The sequence below is a fragment of the Phyllobates terribilis genome, unplaced genomic scaffold (assembly GCF_046119375.1).
Source record: "Phyllobates terribilis strain yellow unplaced genomic scaffold, ASM4611937v1 Scaffold_8__6_contigs__length_399053987, whole genome shotgun sequence".
Classification (NCBI taxonomy): Eukaryota; Metazoa; Chordata; class Amphibia; order Anura; family Dendrobatidae; genus Phyllobates; species Phyllobates terribilis.
This window is the reverse complement of record NW_027362768.1, coordinates 109,674,298-109,691,090: the sequence shown is the minus strand read 5'-3', so window position 1 is coordinate 109,691,090 and position 16,793 is coordinate 109,674,298. Positions and strand designations below refer to the sequence as shown.

Below are 16,793 nucleotides of genomic sequence, written 5' to 3'. Positions count from 1 at the left end.
CCCCATGTCATTTGAGCACTGTCACTATCGTTTTGGGCACTTGTTAGGCTTTTAAAAGACTGCCGGGGGTGCCACCGCAAAAATGCTCGACTCTCCCATAGACTAACATTGGGCTCTTTGCTCGGGTCGAGCACCCGAGTATCACGGCGAGCTCGGCCCGAGCTTCGAGCACCCGAGCATTTTAGTGCTCGCTCAACACTAATGAGCACCCATGCTGTGCCCTAAATAAGCCCAACACTGTGCCCCGGAATAAGTAATTGCCCCTCACTATGCTCTTTGCACAAAAATGACACCGCATTGTCTTTCTTAAATTACATAGTGTCCACACTATCCCCACCTGTAAAATATTCCCATTATACTGTTCCACTTTTTTTTTACTATGACTACCACCATACTGTATGCCTTGATGAACTACAACTGCCTCATTGTCCTCCATTATGAGATATACCCAAAACACCTTCCTTCTTTATGAACTATGACCTCCACATTGTTTTCCTCCTATCAGGACTCGAACCCAGCAGCTCTTGTGCACCAGGTGGCAGCTCTTCCCTCTGAGCTATTCAGCTCATTGGACAGTTCTTGGCTAACCTAGATTCTAGTACCTGCGTTGTTTCTGAGCGTCTCCACCCTGTGTTGTTCCTGATTGGCTTCATCCTGTGAGTTCCTGATTGAACACCCTATTTAAACCTGGCCTGGTACCTCCTTCCTTGTGAGATTATTGAGCTCCCAGCCTTTAGTCAAGCACTCCCTTCACCTGCTGCTCCCAGAAGTGCCGGCGCTCAAATCTTCATTTGCATTCGCGTCTATAAAGACGCAAATACAAACAAATACCCGCAGAATGTGCGCTGCCTCTCCCCACCCCCTGATGGCAAGTTGGCCCCCCGTTTGTCCAGGGCCCCAGCACTTCCACCGGGTGGTGATGCCGGCCCTGTGTGAATGTCAAATGCTAGTTAGTGCTAGAGCAGTAGTGGCGAACCTATGACACTTGTGATAGAGGGGGCACGCATAGCCCTCCCGTTGGGCATGCGCACCATCTCTGCACTAGCGCCGCCACCACTCTCCTCTGCTCGCGCACCCTCTAATCAGCCTGCGCACCATCCCCCTTATCACTATCGCACCGAAACTCTCTTCTGCACGCGCAACGTCCCATCAGTGCTAAGGAGGTGAGGGTGGCGGCGCTAGTGCTGAGGGGTATTGCTCAGGAAAGTTTTGGCGGCGTTAGTGATTAGCAGATGGCGCAGATGCTCACTGGTAGGACTGTGATATATGAAGAGACCAGAACAGCGGGGAAATGGGCAGAGGTGAGTTTTTTTATGTGGGACCATTATACAGTATGGAGCACTATGTGGGGCCATTACACTGTATGGAGCATCATGTGGGGCCATTATACTGTATAGAGCATCATGCGGGGCCATTATACTGTGTAGAGCATCATGCGGGGCCATTATACTGTGTAGAGCATCATGCGGGGCCATTACACTGTATAGAGCATCATATGGGGCCATTACACTGTATGGAGCACTATGTGAGGCCATTACACTGTATGGAGCACTATGTGAGGCCATTACACTGTATGGAGCACTATGTGGGGCCATCATACTGTATGAAGCACTATCAATAATACTACAACCCTTGCAAAAATATTTAGGCGTGCATGGGTGAAGGTACCTCCCATGAACACCAAATTGTGCCAACTCATAGTAAGCAGGCTTGATATGGAGAAAAAGAGAGTTATAACGGCTTAAAAATATACATGTTTTATTTTGAAGATAATTAATACATCAGTACAACAGAAAAACAATCAGAATAAAGTGCAAAAGATAGCAGCAGTAAACTGTGGCAATTCAGTCCCCAATTCACATCAATAAATTACATGCATGCACAGTGCTGTGAGTCATGGAAAATGCAGCACAAATGAATTATAAACAGACAATTAGACTAGCCCTATACCAATTATCAGTGCCATATATAGTATATCTCTTATTGGAACTCAAAAATAGGGAACTAAACCAAATGTGTTATCAATTGGTTACAAAAATAAACAGTGCTGCAGAATGGAGGTAAAAAGTGCAGTGCAGGTAGACCGTACTGGTATGTGCAAAGAGTAGCCCTTTTGCTGGGACTGGTTGGTATTTACCAAATATAAACCATGTCTAATATAACCCAAATTTAGAGCATACTCGAAATGTTATCACTCTTACCAGATTTGGGGGCCGGATGGAGGCCAGCAGTGAAGAGGCGCAGTGGCGTGCCCCGACGCGTGTTTCGCGGCTACCACAAGCCGCTTTCTCAAGGGGAGGTGAGGGGTAGTGGCGGAAGAGGCCTCTTTAAGGCTTCAGTATGGAGCACTATGTGGGGCCATTACACTGTATGGAGGACAATGTGGGGCCATTACACTCTATGGAGCAGTATGTGGGGCCATTATACTGTATGGAGCACTATGTAGGGCCTTTATACTGTGTGGAGCATCATTTGAGCCCATTATACTGTATTGAGCATCATGTGGGGCCATTATACTGTGTGGAGCACTATGTGAGGCCATTACAATGTATGGAGCACTATGTGGGGCCATTACACTGTATGGAGCACTATGTGGGGCCATTACACTGTATGGAGCACTATGTGGGGCCATTACACTGTGTGGAGCACTATGTGGGGCCTCTATACTTTATGGAGCATCATATGAGCCAGTTATACTGTATAGAGCATCATGTGGGGCCATTATACTGTATAGAGCATCATGTGGGGCCATCAGGGGTGGCTTAAGAGCAGCAAGGGCCCCGGGCAGTTTAGAATGCGCGGGCCCCCCCCACCCACGCACACACCTGATGTATCACGTGACATGTCACATGATCCCCTGTGATAGATCATGTGATAGTTCACGTGAAATTAATTTGGCACAATATTAATATATTAATCATAATAATTTTTTTTACATTAATTGTATGACTTAATATTGAGCACAATTAAGTATGCTGACATCCCCTATATACAGTATGAGACCCTACACACAATATGAGCTGCCACAATCCTCCCATACACAGCAGGAGGCCGCACGTAGCCATCTATACACAGCGGGAGGCCGCACGTAGCCATCTATACACAGCGGGAGGCCGCATGGTGCCATCTATACACAGCGGGAGGCCACACGGTGCCATCTATACACAGCAGGAGGCCGCACGGCACCATCTATACACAGCAGGAGGCCGCACGTAGCCATCTATACACAGCAGGAGGCCGCACGTAGCCATCTATACACAGCAGGAGGCCGCACGTAGCCATCTGTACACAGCAGGAGGCCGCCCATAGCCATCTATACACAGCGGGAGGCCGCACGTAGCCATCTATACACAGCGGGAGGCCGCACGTAGCCATCTATAAACAGCGGGAGGCCGCACATAGCCATCTATAAACAGCGAGAGGCCGCACGTAGCCATCAGTACACAGCAGGAGGCCACACGGTGCCATCTATACACAGCGGGAGGCCGCACGTAACCATCTATACACAGCGGGAGGCCGCACGGTGCCATCTATACACAGCGGAAGGCCACACGGTGCCATCTATACACAGCAGGAGGCCGCACGGCACCATCTATACACAGCAGGGGGCCGCCCGTAGCCATCTATACACAGCAGGAGGCCGCACGGCGCCATCTATACACAGCAGGGGGCCGCACGTAGCCATCTATACACAGCAGGAGGCCGCACGGTGCCATCTATACACAGCGGGAGGCCGCACGTAGCCATCTATACACAGCGGGAGGCCGCACGTAGCCATCTATACACAGCAGGAGGCTGCACGGCGCCATCTATACACAGCGGGAGGCCGCACGTAGCCATCTATACACAGCAGTGGGTCACACGGCGCCATCTATACACAGCAGGAGGCCGCACATAGCCATCTATACACAGCAGGGGGTCGCACGGCACCATCTATACACAGCAGGAGGCCGCACGGTGCCATCTATGCACAGCAGGAGGCCGCACAGTGCCATCTATACACAGCAGGAGGCCGCATGGCGCCATCCATACACACGGGAGGACGCACGGCGCCCCCCCAGAGACAGCAGGAGGCCGCATGGCGCCATCTATACACAGCAGGAGGCCACACGGCGCCATCTATGCACAGCAGGGGGCCGCACGGCGCCATCTATACACAGCGGGAGGGCGCACGGTGCCATCTATACACAGCAGGGGGCCGCACGGTGCCATCTATACACAGCAGGGGGCCGCACGGCGCCATCTATACACAGCAGGGTGCCGCACGGCACCATCTATACACAGCAGGGGGCTGCACGGCGCCATCTATACACAGTGGGAGGCCGCACGGCGCCCCCCTGATACAGTGGGAGGCCGCACGGTGCCCCCCCAGAGACAGCGGGAGGCCGCACGGCGCCCCCCCAGAGACAGCGGGAGGCCGCACGCAGTCATGCATGCACACACAAACATATACAGACATATACATACATGCATAAACACATTTGAAACACAAAAATACATATAAACAGACATCACACAATGATATCTGCACACACACTCACTCACCATCCCCCGGCTCCCGTCGGTGGTAAGTAGCAGAGCCGGGCGCGCACTGCGTGACGTCACACTAGCAGACACGGCCGCACACAGGGCCGTGTCTCCTAGCTGTGATGCAGCCGGGCCAGCACACAGGGAGTTAACAGGTGCAGTGCTGGCCCGGCCGAAAAAGAAGCAGCGGCAGTGCGCCGCTGCTGGAGGAGCGGTCCGGGGGCCCTCCGCCTCTGACTGCCGGTATGTGCCGCGGCGTCGCACATATTATAATGAGGGCAATCTGGCCATGGACCCCCAGGTGCCCCGGGCGGTAGCCCAGATTGCCCTCATTATAATCCGCCTATGGGGGCCATTATACTGTATGGAGCTTCATGTGGGGCCCATTACACTGTATGGAGCATTATGTGAGGCCCATTACACTGTATGGAGCGCTATGTGGGGCCAATTACACTGTATGGAGCACTATGTGGGGCCCATTACACTGTATGGCGCACTATGTGGGGCCCATTACACTGTATGGAGCACTATGTGGGGCCCATTACACTATATGGATGACTTTTTGTGCCCATTATACTGTATGGAGGACTGTGGAGATTACAGATGGAGAATCATACTGTGATGGGGTCACTATTTTTTTGTTGGGGGGATTGAGGGAGGGGGGTACAGTAGGGTCATCATATTGTGCGTATGGTGGGCACTGTGGAGGAATTCACTGTGGGGGTATCATACTGTGTTGGGCCATATGATTTTTACTGCTCTTACATAACCTATTATATTATTCCAATATAATTCCAAAAGTTGATAGATTTATTTGATAAGGAAAAACTTCCTCAATTGTAGATATTTTTTTAACAAATATCAAGGTTGGTCCGAGACTTTGTCCAAGCTTTTAATTTTTTCCCTCTGTGTATTTGAGCTTGACATCCCTGGTTTAAAGTGTTATTCTCATCATGGTAAACAATTACAAAGAGGTTGTAGAAACAAACAACATTGCAATTTTGCTTTTAATTAAAAATCCTCTCCATTCTCAAGAACAGACCTCCACTGCAATCGGTGGCTAGTATCTTAGGCTTGGAGTGCAGCGCTTACAAGCTCTTTGCTATAGACTCTATAGCTCCAATGTAGGAGATGTTTTTATAAACTAAAATCTCAGTATTCAGGATAAATTGCTGTGTTGGCACTTTGTGATAAATAAGTGGGTTTTGGATTACAGTTTGGGCACTCGGTCTCTAAAAGATTCGCCATCACTGTGCTAGAGCTACAACTAGAGTGATTTACCTCTAGAGGTAAATTGCTGTGAAACCATTGCAAGAGATTTCCAAGCAATTTCCATTAGATTCTAGGGGTGAAAGAAAAAGCTATTACTTTTTATTATTATTATTATTATTATTATTATTCATAATTATTAGGGATTGTCAGGTCAGAATATATTGATGACTTCCCTTAGGATAGGTCATCAATATTAGATCGGTGTGGGAATGACTCCTAGCATCCTTTTATTTAGTTCTGTAGTGCAGGCCTGAGATTACAGTAGTTCAACAGTATTTTCCATACAGACAACAAAAATTACTCTGAAAACCAAGAATGTAGGAATTTAAAGAAAATGCTAACTATTTCCTTGACTGGAGCAAGTTTGAAGAGATTTTTAAGCTACTTAAAAAGAGTAAATATCTCTTTAAAAAATTTTCACAGATCAGTTTGGATCACTAGTACACATGAAAAGAATAAACTTTTTAATATACTGTACCTTATTACAAAAATCTGCATCTTTCACCTCCTGGATTGATGATTCATTCTCCAAATTCTCAATTCGAAGGTGAAATCAGTCTTCAGTGAGTACAAAACATGAGCGAATAAATCTGAGTGGAAATGAATATTACAAAAATCTGCATTTGCGAAAAATGAGGATTTTTTTTTTATTTGCTTCCGCACGGATTCAGAGAAGTGGTGAAGGCTGCCATTTTTCTGCACCATAATGTGCCATCAAACGGCTAAAAAAAATTAAAAATCCTTATACTCATCTCACCGCTCATATCTCTGACCCCTCCATTGCTCACCACCACTTGTCCGGTCCTTGCCGCATATTGCAATCTCCTGCTGCTTATGTTAGAATGTCATTGCACCCCCAGGGAGGTTTCTGCGTAGGTGCATGGGAGGTCAAAGGTGTCATGACGTCACAACGCACGTTGTTGACTTCCCGTATCTGCGCAGAACCCTCCTGACCGCCATGTCACCCGAATGCAGTCATGAGGTTCCATTTCCACTGTAACGGGCTAATATACCAACCCCAGTTATAGGAGAAATCAGGTAAAAAAAAAGGATTTAAATGATGAAAAGCCCTCCACCCTACTCAAAAAAAAGTATTTTATGACCATAGGGTGGCGCATGTGAGATAATTGAAAAATAAAATGCTTAATAAAAAGAAGGTAATAAATAAATAAAGCCACTGCCAATCCAAATTGTTGTTACTTGCCATGCCCCTGTTGAAAAAAAATGTCCAACATAGAAAAATAATTGTTACAGAAAAGGGAACATGTATTTTATTGATCTTTGTGGTCATTAAAAAATGTGGAAAAAAAAATCGCCCGATATCAGTAACACAATAAAAAAAGGAGAATGAAAATGACATGATAATTATGCCCCATGTATCACGAAAAAAGGTGCTAAAATTATTTGACTATCCAAATGAGAATTTTTTTTTTACAGCTCTTTAAACCACATGTTTGATAGAACCCTAAAATGTGCCTGGTCAGGAATGGCGGAAAATGGGCAAGTCCTCAATTGATTAAAGCATCACTCAATGGACAATATGTCTAAATGTAGTAGCCATAGTCTAATGATGCAAGTTATTCAAGCCAGATTTACATCCTGATTATAGCCCAAACTCATTCTGGATTCTACCCTTTTGGATAGTAATAGATAGGACACCGCAGGAGGCAATGCAGGTTAATTTGATCTATTGACATGCACACATCCAGGCCAGTGGTCTATTGTGCCTCCCTGAGCATCGCCCACTGTTTGAATAATTCTAATTTCCTTTCCCTTCCTGTAAATGTAAACCTATGAGAGAATAGAGCAAATGCAGCTGGCCGAGATAATACTCCTGCTGTATGGACAGTAATACCGTCAGTCCTTGGTATGGACTAATCTCTTACTCTAATTTAGTGGGCATATTTACCCATAAACATTCACAATCCACATAACAGTTTAAGTTAACATATCTTTTCTCAGTATAATGTAGTTTCTGGATTGCTTGATCTAAAATGTGAGATTAACAGGTTTATTATTTGGGCAAGTAAAGGTCAACTAAATATCAGCCCTTTAGGCTATATTAGTATCATGGAAGATTTCCCTCAAATTAAAAAAGGGTACCTATCAATTCTGAGGAAAAACTCAAAAATTGACAGAATATGAAAAAGACTTTTCTCAAATAAACGTCATTAATAAATGTGATAGTTTCTCTCAGTATTACAGGGAGGCATTTACTTTCCTATTGCATTTGAAAAATCTCAATAAAAATGAAACTATATTAATTATCATGAAAAGCACAAAATATCCCATAACAAAATGTACATGGCACCAAAACAGATATCCTATAGAGACTTCTAGGTCAGATTCCACTACCCTTCCCCTATGGCTGATGCCCTTTGCTGTGCGCCACATCGGGCTTTAGAATTTGGTCAATGTTCTTCAATAACATCATCATCCAAGACCTTTTAAGATCCATTTAGACACACCTGAGGTGTCTGCGGAGTCGGTCAGTGCAAATTGCTTCTGAGACCTGCTGGTTAATCCATCATTTGCTGTAAGCATTACAAACTGTTAATAGATACTGTTCACATTACGCTGCAATCTTCTGTGGATTCTACTATTTGCATCTACTGCTTCTCAGACCTCTTGATTTACCATTCATTTGCTGTAGCATTACGAATTGCTATTTAGAGAATGTTCCTTAGACTCCTGCATTTTCTACAACCTTCATCTAAGTTTTGCTTCAGACCTGCTGTTTTCTTGTGTTCATCTGCACTCTTGGTTCCGTGTCTTCTAGTGTGTCTTGCCTCTCTTGTTTGTTTTCCATTTAGTGCATCCTGTTGTCTGGGTTCCTGCAGTTACACCTGCCTTCCAGCCTGCTGTGCTAACCTGATGCATTTGTGTGTCCACCTGGACCTGTGGCTATGTAAATCCACCTCACTATGTGAGCTTAACAGAAACAGGTGTGAAAAAAATAAGATATACACACTAACCTATTTTATCCATGGTGTCAATTGTTACCTTTATATATGGACCTTTTGTACTCGTTCTCTGTGTGTTCTCCTTATGAACCCTACACTTAGAGGGAAAGGCATCAATACTGGATGCATGAACCTAAAATGAATGATTAGGACATGATCTTTTGATCCATCTAGTAAGTATTAGCGCCTTGCTGTATCTCTCTTCTATCATTTTTGTTGCAAGACACATCTTGTACCATACTGTATATTATAATTCACTTATGTAATATGGGTTATGCATTTGGGTGCATATAAACTTGGTGCATCCAGTGGATTGAATAATATCTTTAGCGGTTCATGCTGATGGTTGATGCTTTACTTTTTTGCATTTGTGGTTGTCAATTTCATTCATTTTAATAGCTATTACTCATGCTTTTTTCTAGATGCTGCTCTCTGAGGACATATATTTGTTTCTATTGTGATAGTAGACCTTAGAGTTGTCCAGGGTTTTTTAGGATGGGGAGCACCACTTAAGACTAGAGATGAGCGAACCCAGACTTAAAAGTTTGGGGTTCGTATTAGACAGTTAGTGTTTGGCGCGAGACACGAAACACTGACTTCTCCCGGACGTCCATTGCAATGTTCGGAGTTTTGGGGAAAGTCCTTTGTAGAGAGAGAAAGATTCTTTCCCAGATCCAAAGTTCAGGTCTCCATTTATTTCAATGTGGTTCGGGCTCTGGCTCCCGAACCAAACTTTGGACTACAGTTCGGGTCAGGTACCAAAACCTGAACTTCCATGGTTCCACTCATCCCTACTTAAGGGTGACAACCTCAATAATAAGACACGATCACTTGTTTAGGGAATACTAGAGACTCACAAGTATTTTTAGTCTATGTTCACTGTTGAACCTCCGCCCAATTTTACCCTCGTCTTCATAGGTTAGTGTGTATATCATATTTTTCACACACTTCTCTTACCCTTTTGGATATCTGTTGATCTCGTGTCTTTTTTTTTATGGGATGTTTTGTGCTTTTATGATACGTAGTAAAGTTATTTTTTTAAAGAACATATTTTTCTGAGCCCTATTGTCTGGAACCTCCTATTGTCATTATCGTCAATCTAAGTAATTTGTAAGCCTTTAGGTTCATTTTACCAGAGTGAATATAAAGTCTGGTGACTGGGGGTTACTCTATACAGCTTCTGAATCGTAAATGGAACCTTGTGTTTAGATCTGCGGAATTGTCTGTTTTGTCACACTAGTGGTCCATGTAATAAAATGAGAGGATCAATTCACTATTCTTTCTCATAAATTTGTCTAAACAACTTAACAAACATGGTAAATTATTTCACCAATGCGTCTCAATGGTCTGTGAAACACAAATTTTCCTCATCTATAACCAGGAGCCGGACCTTTATGATATGCAAAATTGTTTTTCTCTCATACATAATGAAGTTAGTATTTTACAGCCTAGCTAAAGGAAAGGGGCATAGCTGCTTCTAAAGGGTTAATCTGAGTCGTTTACTACATACTGTGCAAAGCCAGAAGCCGCTAAAGCACACAAAGGAGAATGCTGTAGGGTTTACCTCTGCTGCTACTTCTATCCCCCTCCTGCTGTCACGCAAGGTGTGTGAAAGACTAAGTGCAACACAAAGGGAAGGGGCAAAGGAGCCCAGACTCTAGGGAAAGGGGGGACTGTAGATCTCTTAGGCTGATCTGATATCACCATGTCTCCGCTAACCTCCCTGTATTGGTTCCTCACCAATCGCCGCATGCGCACCTAAACCCTGTATTTCCCTAGCGCTTGGCCCTGGATAGGGAAGAGGGGATGAGCACTAGTCGATCCCCACTGACAACTAAAGACAACAAGGTAGACAGTCACGGGAGAAAGTAGCTTAGCTTTAGCCGACTTCAGAGAGATAACTCCAAGTGGCCTCCAAGCATTCACAAGGAGACATGTGAGTATCACCGGCCCCTCCCTGCTGCAAAGTGAAACTATTTAAACACCCAGGCCAGGTGTCAGTTTGCAGGTGGGAGGTGGCCGCTGGGTTCTAGAGTGAAACAGCTAAGAAGGTGTCTGTAATGCCAAACGAAGAGATCTTATACAATCAACTGCAGGGCACCTGTCTGTCACATCTGACACACCCGTGACACCTGCTGTTTCATAATACACAGGAATCCATCTTATACAATGTGATCCAGCATATAGTAAAATAAGAGGACAGATGTTCTCTGTGTTTACATGCAGCACATATTAAAATCAGCGTTTGTTGACAGCACATCACCTGTGTAAACTGGAATGCAATGCCGACGATAATTAAAATGCATATGAACAAGCAATCCCACTAACGATTGCTGTCTCATAGAGCTAAGCAAGCTGCAATCTACTATATCACCCTTTGGTGCTTCCTTAAGCAGAAAATCTGCCCATGTAAATAGACGCAGACTAGTCTACTGTATGCCTAGATTCCATAGTATAAACTAATTATGCTTATTGTTAGATAAACCTGACTTGTTCCCTGCTATAGTTAGTCATGACCTTATCAAAATGTTATGATTTTGTAGTAACACAGTCCGTCCAGATCAATGTTTCAGAGATGGACAGGTAGGTCAAACATTGCCCACAAAAAAATAGTCTGCGCAGCATTTGTATTTTAGAAACCAAGTGGAAGATTCCGAGTGAGCTGGCACATAATAATAGAACAGCTATTAGCCACATTTCCTGTGGAAATCTGGGTGGTACTGAGAAATTCCATTATGTATGGTACATTTCCTATCACAGAACAATACCTCCAAAATGTAATTACAAGTTTAAATTAGTGCACTGATGACACAATTTGTATAATTGGTACGAGTAGGTCAACAATTCCATTTCTAGAAGACACTAGAACTATAGATGGCTTCATTACGAATTATATGATATTAATTACATAAGCAATCTATTAAGAAACATCTATCATATGTCCAATAAATTTTCAAATTGATAGCACTTTTCCATTACTAAAAAAATATATATTTTGTTACCATCAGCTATTGGATTATTATCAAAAGTGCTAGTCACTGTCACGATTCCGCCACTCAATGTGTCCTAGGAACGATGTGAGTGACAGTTCAGTCACCCTATGGATAGCAGGGGCTATCAGGGCAGTCAGTGTTGTGAGTGACAGCTCAGCCGCCCTATGGATAGCAGGGGCCTGTTCAGCTGTCAGTGTTCTGTTTCCTTCAGGTGTTTTCTTTTCCAGATAATTGTCAGGCTATTTAATTGGCTGCCAATGTCAGATCATTGCCAATTGTAGCTTCAGTACAGTGGTGTGCCTACTCTGTGCTCTGTATTTTGATATTCTGATCTTTTGTTGCCGGACCTTGGATTTGCCATTCTACTACCCGTTTATATAACCCCTTTGCCTTTTGACGTATTTTGATTTTAGTTACCAGACCCCGGACTTTGCCCCTGACTATCCATTTGTCTTACCACTCTGTCTTTGACCTACCTTCCTGGCTTTTGACCTTGGACCTCTTGACCACTATGCCTCACAGCTAGTCCATGAGTAGTCACCAGCGTCACAGTTACCAGTTGTATCAGTTAAATTATATTCAGTTGGAGTTAATATTATTGGTGTCCCGGAACATTAACGAGGTTCTCCAAGAAGTAATGCTAGATGGCTTCCATCACCTATTTCAGGCTACAACCCATCCTTGGCGGGTTGCAGCCTGAAGAAACACTGCTCGAGACATGTCTCAGTTGTCAGACTGAGGTGCAGAATCATGAATGAGAATAACTTATTTGCTCACTCAGTCTGAGAGGTTTGCAGTGGGCCATGGACCAGGAGGAAAAGGTCCTCTCTCCACGTCTCCATGCTCTGTTGTAAACTAAACATCAGGGAGGCTTACTGAGCAGAGCGGCTTTTTTTTACCTCCTGGTCCATGTCCCATTGTAAACCTGTGACGCTAAGTGAGAAGACAAATTATACTCACTCATGATGCTGCTCCTCAGTCTGAAAGTTGTGACACCGCTTCTTTATGACAGTCATAGCTCCCTCCACACCAGTGTCAGACTGAAGAACATTGGGCCTACCAGAGGATTTGATTCTGAGGGACCATCTTTCTACCCCACTCAAGAGCCCCATGGCTGCTGTAAGGTTTCCACTATGAACTCTCCTGAAGGAGAAGCCATGGCCTACCGGAGGATTCTCTGGTTCTCTAGTGGACCAGTCTAAATCTGCTCCACACTACTGGACATATCCTAAAGAAGCTGCAAATACAGGCTGCAGTCCACTGCTGTGCAAGTCATGACAGTGTACATAATGTGTATTGTCATGTGTCAGACAAGGAGCAGAACCAGGGCGCTGATGGACACATTTCGATGCTTATTTCATGGCTTATTCTGCGCTGCACAAGCACTGACATGTGTAGATCAGTGCTCTGCCTCTGCAGTTGATCGCAACCTGTATTTGCAGCTTCATTATGACATGTCCATGAGTGTGGAGGGAGCTATGACTGTAATAAATTTGCTTTGAAATTAAAGGCATGGATCCCGAGTGCAGAGGGGAAGGGGAGGGCAGGCACAGCACAGATAGAATGACTGCAGCTTGGCAGGGGCCACGTCCCCTGATCTCGGTGCTGAACAGAAGGAGATTTTGTCAGGGACCTGTGCTCCATTTATTCCCAATGTGACTGCTGAGCGTTGTGCTCGACTTTTACTGACAGCCCCACAGAGAATGAATGGGAGCGCCTTTTAGCGTCTGAGCTTCTGCTCCATTTTATGACCGGTATAAAAAAATGCCCTCTTGGTGATAAAAATTCCCCGTTCCGCTAATTGTTGCAGGTCCCAGTGGTCGGAGCCCCACCAATCAGCTAATTATCACCTATCCTCTCTATAGGTGATAACTTGATTTCACTGGACAACCCCTTTAAAATACTCTAATGGTAATCAGTTGATCTATAGCCAATGATTATTGAAGATATTGTTTTTTTTAATAACAAACAATCAAGGTTACCAATAATGCTGACCACGACTGTATGTGTATAATATCTACCGATATGGATATATAAAATTATAGGGGCTGTCTGGATCAGAAAACCATATTTCAAAAATCCTAGCAAAGAATTGAGTTAGTACAGGAAATTGTCTTCCCAAGATGCTTGTAAACTTCTTTTCTGGCCAGAGTGTACAACTGAAAGAGTGCTTCTCCCTCTGGAAGACTTGTTTTGACCTGCATTATACAAAAAAAACATTACTTTGAATTCCAAAAGCCCCTGAGCTGGCGCTGTAAGGAAATTGAAAAGTTCTTGCTAGGTTTCGCCACAGAGCAAATTATTGCTGGGGATCCCTGAAGGTGGACATCTTGCAAGCAACCCCTCTACATAGTCCAATAGAGAAAACTATTTTAATTTGTTCTTTCTTTACCTAATTTACTTACTTATTAACATAGTTCTTGAAATAAAACTGCTGAAAAAAAGCTTGTCTATATAAGAAGTAAAGTTCTATTCTGGGCCACTGTTTTGGGATGGGCCCACTTTCAGCAAAAGAGTCTCTTCTCAGCGTCAGGGAGAGAGGCACTCTCTACTTGAGAAGTCTGTGATCTAAAATGGGATTACTCAATTCCAGCTTCTGGAAAAATATATCCAAGATAAACGAATACATAGATCTGCAAACAATCTCCAGGGAGATAACTCATTTAATTGTGGTTGCTCAAATGTTTCATCCATAATTAAGTAAGTTGTGGTAAACATAAGGAATGACATTTACCAGAGCATTTTGCATCTTGTTCTGCAGCGTAATTAAAACAAAAACACATTATACTGCGTGGAACAGAAACAGGTTTTAACATGAGGACAAGGGTAATTAAATTGTCTTTTTGGCATAAACTACAAGCACATCTTATCGTTAAAGCTAATTACTATTTTTATGCTATAATGTGCACGAATGGTATTGTCCTCAAAATTAAACAGTAGATAGAAATCTGTCCTTCTGAATTAGCATTAGAACAATATGTATTTTTATGCCAAATTCACTATTAAAGGGAATTTCAATAGGCTTGCCAAGTGTAAAAATTAAGAAAATGAGCTTCGTTCACCCACTGCTACCTCCAATGCGGCCTCTCTGCCACTGCTGCGTCCTTCTTGATAGGTTGCAGCGGTGACATCACAACTACAGTATGCGATTGCCACATCAAATCACTGGGCTCAGTGGTCTCACGCCGATTACACAGTCATCACCAGCCACTGATACTATTAATTGGCTGCAGCCATGTGCAGTGGTAGTGATATCCCAGTTAAAGTCTATCAACAAAGACCAGGGACAGCAGTGGAGAGGCAGCTTGGAAAAGCAATTTAATGTAAAGATTTTTGTCTGATGTAGGATTCATGCTGCTCAACATTTCTTTTTTTTTTTTGCCAAATAGTTTGTCTTATAATGCACCAAAAATTGTCTGGATAGGAACATATATTATTCTAGTGCCGCTATATAATGCTCAGTTTTGATAGTGGCTTTCATGATGTGTAGGCTGCCCATGCCATAGGCACTAACACAGTCCCATACCATCAGAGATGCAGGAACTGCATTCTGGGCACCACATTTTAAAAAAGACATAGAAAAACTGGAGCAAGTTCAGAGAAGAGCTACCAGGATTGTGAGCGGACTGCAAACAATGTCCTACAAGGAACGGTTAAAGGATCTGTTTAGCTTGCAAAAAAGAAGGCTAAGAGAAGACTTAATAGCTGTCTACAAATATCTGAAGGGATGTCACAGTGTGGAGGGAGCATCCTTATTCTCATTTACACATGGAAACATGAGAAGCAATGGAAGGAAACTGAAAGGGAGAAGATACCGATTAGATATTAGAAAACACTTTTTGACAGTGAGGGTGATCAATGAGTGGAACAGGCGGCCACGAGAGGTGGTGAGTTCTCCTTCAATGGAAGTCTTCAAACAGAATCTGGACAGACATCTGTCTGAGATGGTTTAGTGAATCCTGCATTGAGCAGGGGGTTGGACATGATGATCCTGTGAAGTCACTTCCAACTCTAACATTCTAGGATTCTATGATAACAAGCTGGATGGTCCCTCTTCTCTGTAGTCCGCAGGACATGGAGTCCATGGTTTCTTAAAGAATTTTACATTTGATTCTTCTGACCACAGGACAGTTTTCCATTTTGCCTCAGTCCATTATAAATGAGCTTTAGCCCAGAGAAGATGGCAGCGTTTCTGGATTGTGTTGATATATGGCTTTGTCTTTACATGATAGAGCTTTAACTCACATATGTGGATGACACGACCAACTGTGTTCACAGGATATGATTTCTGGAAGTATTCCTGAGCCCATTCAGTGATTTGAACAACTGAATCATGCCTGTTTTAATGCAGTGCGGCCTGAGGCCTTGTAGATCAGGAGCATCTAATACTGACCACCGGCCTCTGGTTTAGATAAAAGGGGTGATCTTTATCTTTAAACAAATCAGTGGGTATTCCTTTTTACCAACAGAAACTCAGAGTAACACAGAATACCCCTTTACCTCTTGAAAATCAATGTAAGCATTTTTATGGCGTAGATGGAACCAAGGTATTTGGCTACAAATCACTCAGACACATTTTATTGCTACGTTGACGCCTATCACCCCTGGGCACAGACCTTTTCATGACTAGTTTACTTTGCCCAGGTGTAAACAACAATGTATTAATCCACGGGAAAAGCTCTGATTTCACAATATATTGGTAATCCCATCAACAGCTGTGGCTATTTTAATTTTTATCTTAAAGTAGCAATAAGTCTGCAAAATAAGAAAAAATTAGAGGCATTTAGAAAAGTCTTAACAGATTTGCTAACCATTCAACCATTCATAAGCTCCTGTGCAAATATCAACTTTTCTTGACTGGTTTATGTAGAACTTCTAGGGATATTCTATCATAAAACATAATTAGGAAAGTAGCCATCATGTAAAAGTAGTAGACATCTTATCTAAAAAAAAAGAATAAACCAAAAACAAGTGATCATTCATTATGGATATGATTTCAGGGCTGAATAAGTATTTAGCATACTATTTGCTAGTAGCA

At 43.5% G+C, this 16,793-nt stretch overlaps 1 long non-coding RNA gene across 1 annotated transcript in view; it reads left to right on the top strand.

Annotated features, from left to right (window-relative positions):
• LOC141156399 (uncharacterized) overlaps positions 1–16,793 on the top strand; it is a 99,529-nt gene that overhangs the window by 74,598 nt on the left and 8,138 nt on the right. The gene's annotated exons all lie outside the window — the stretch shown is intronic.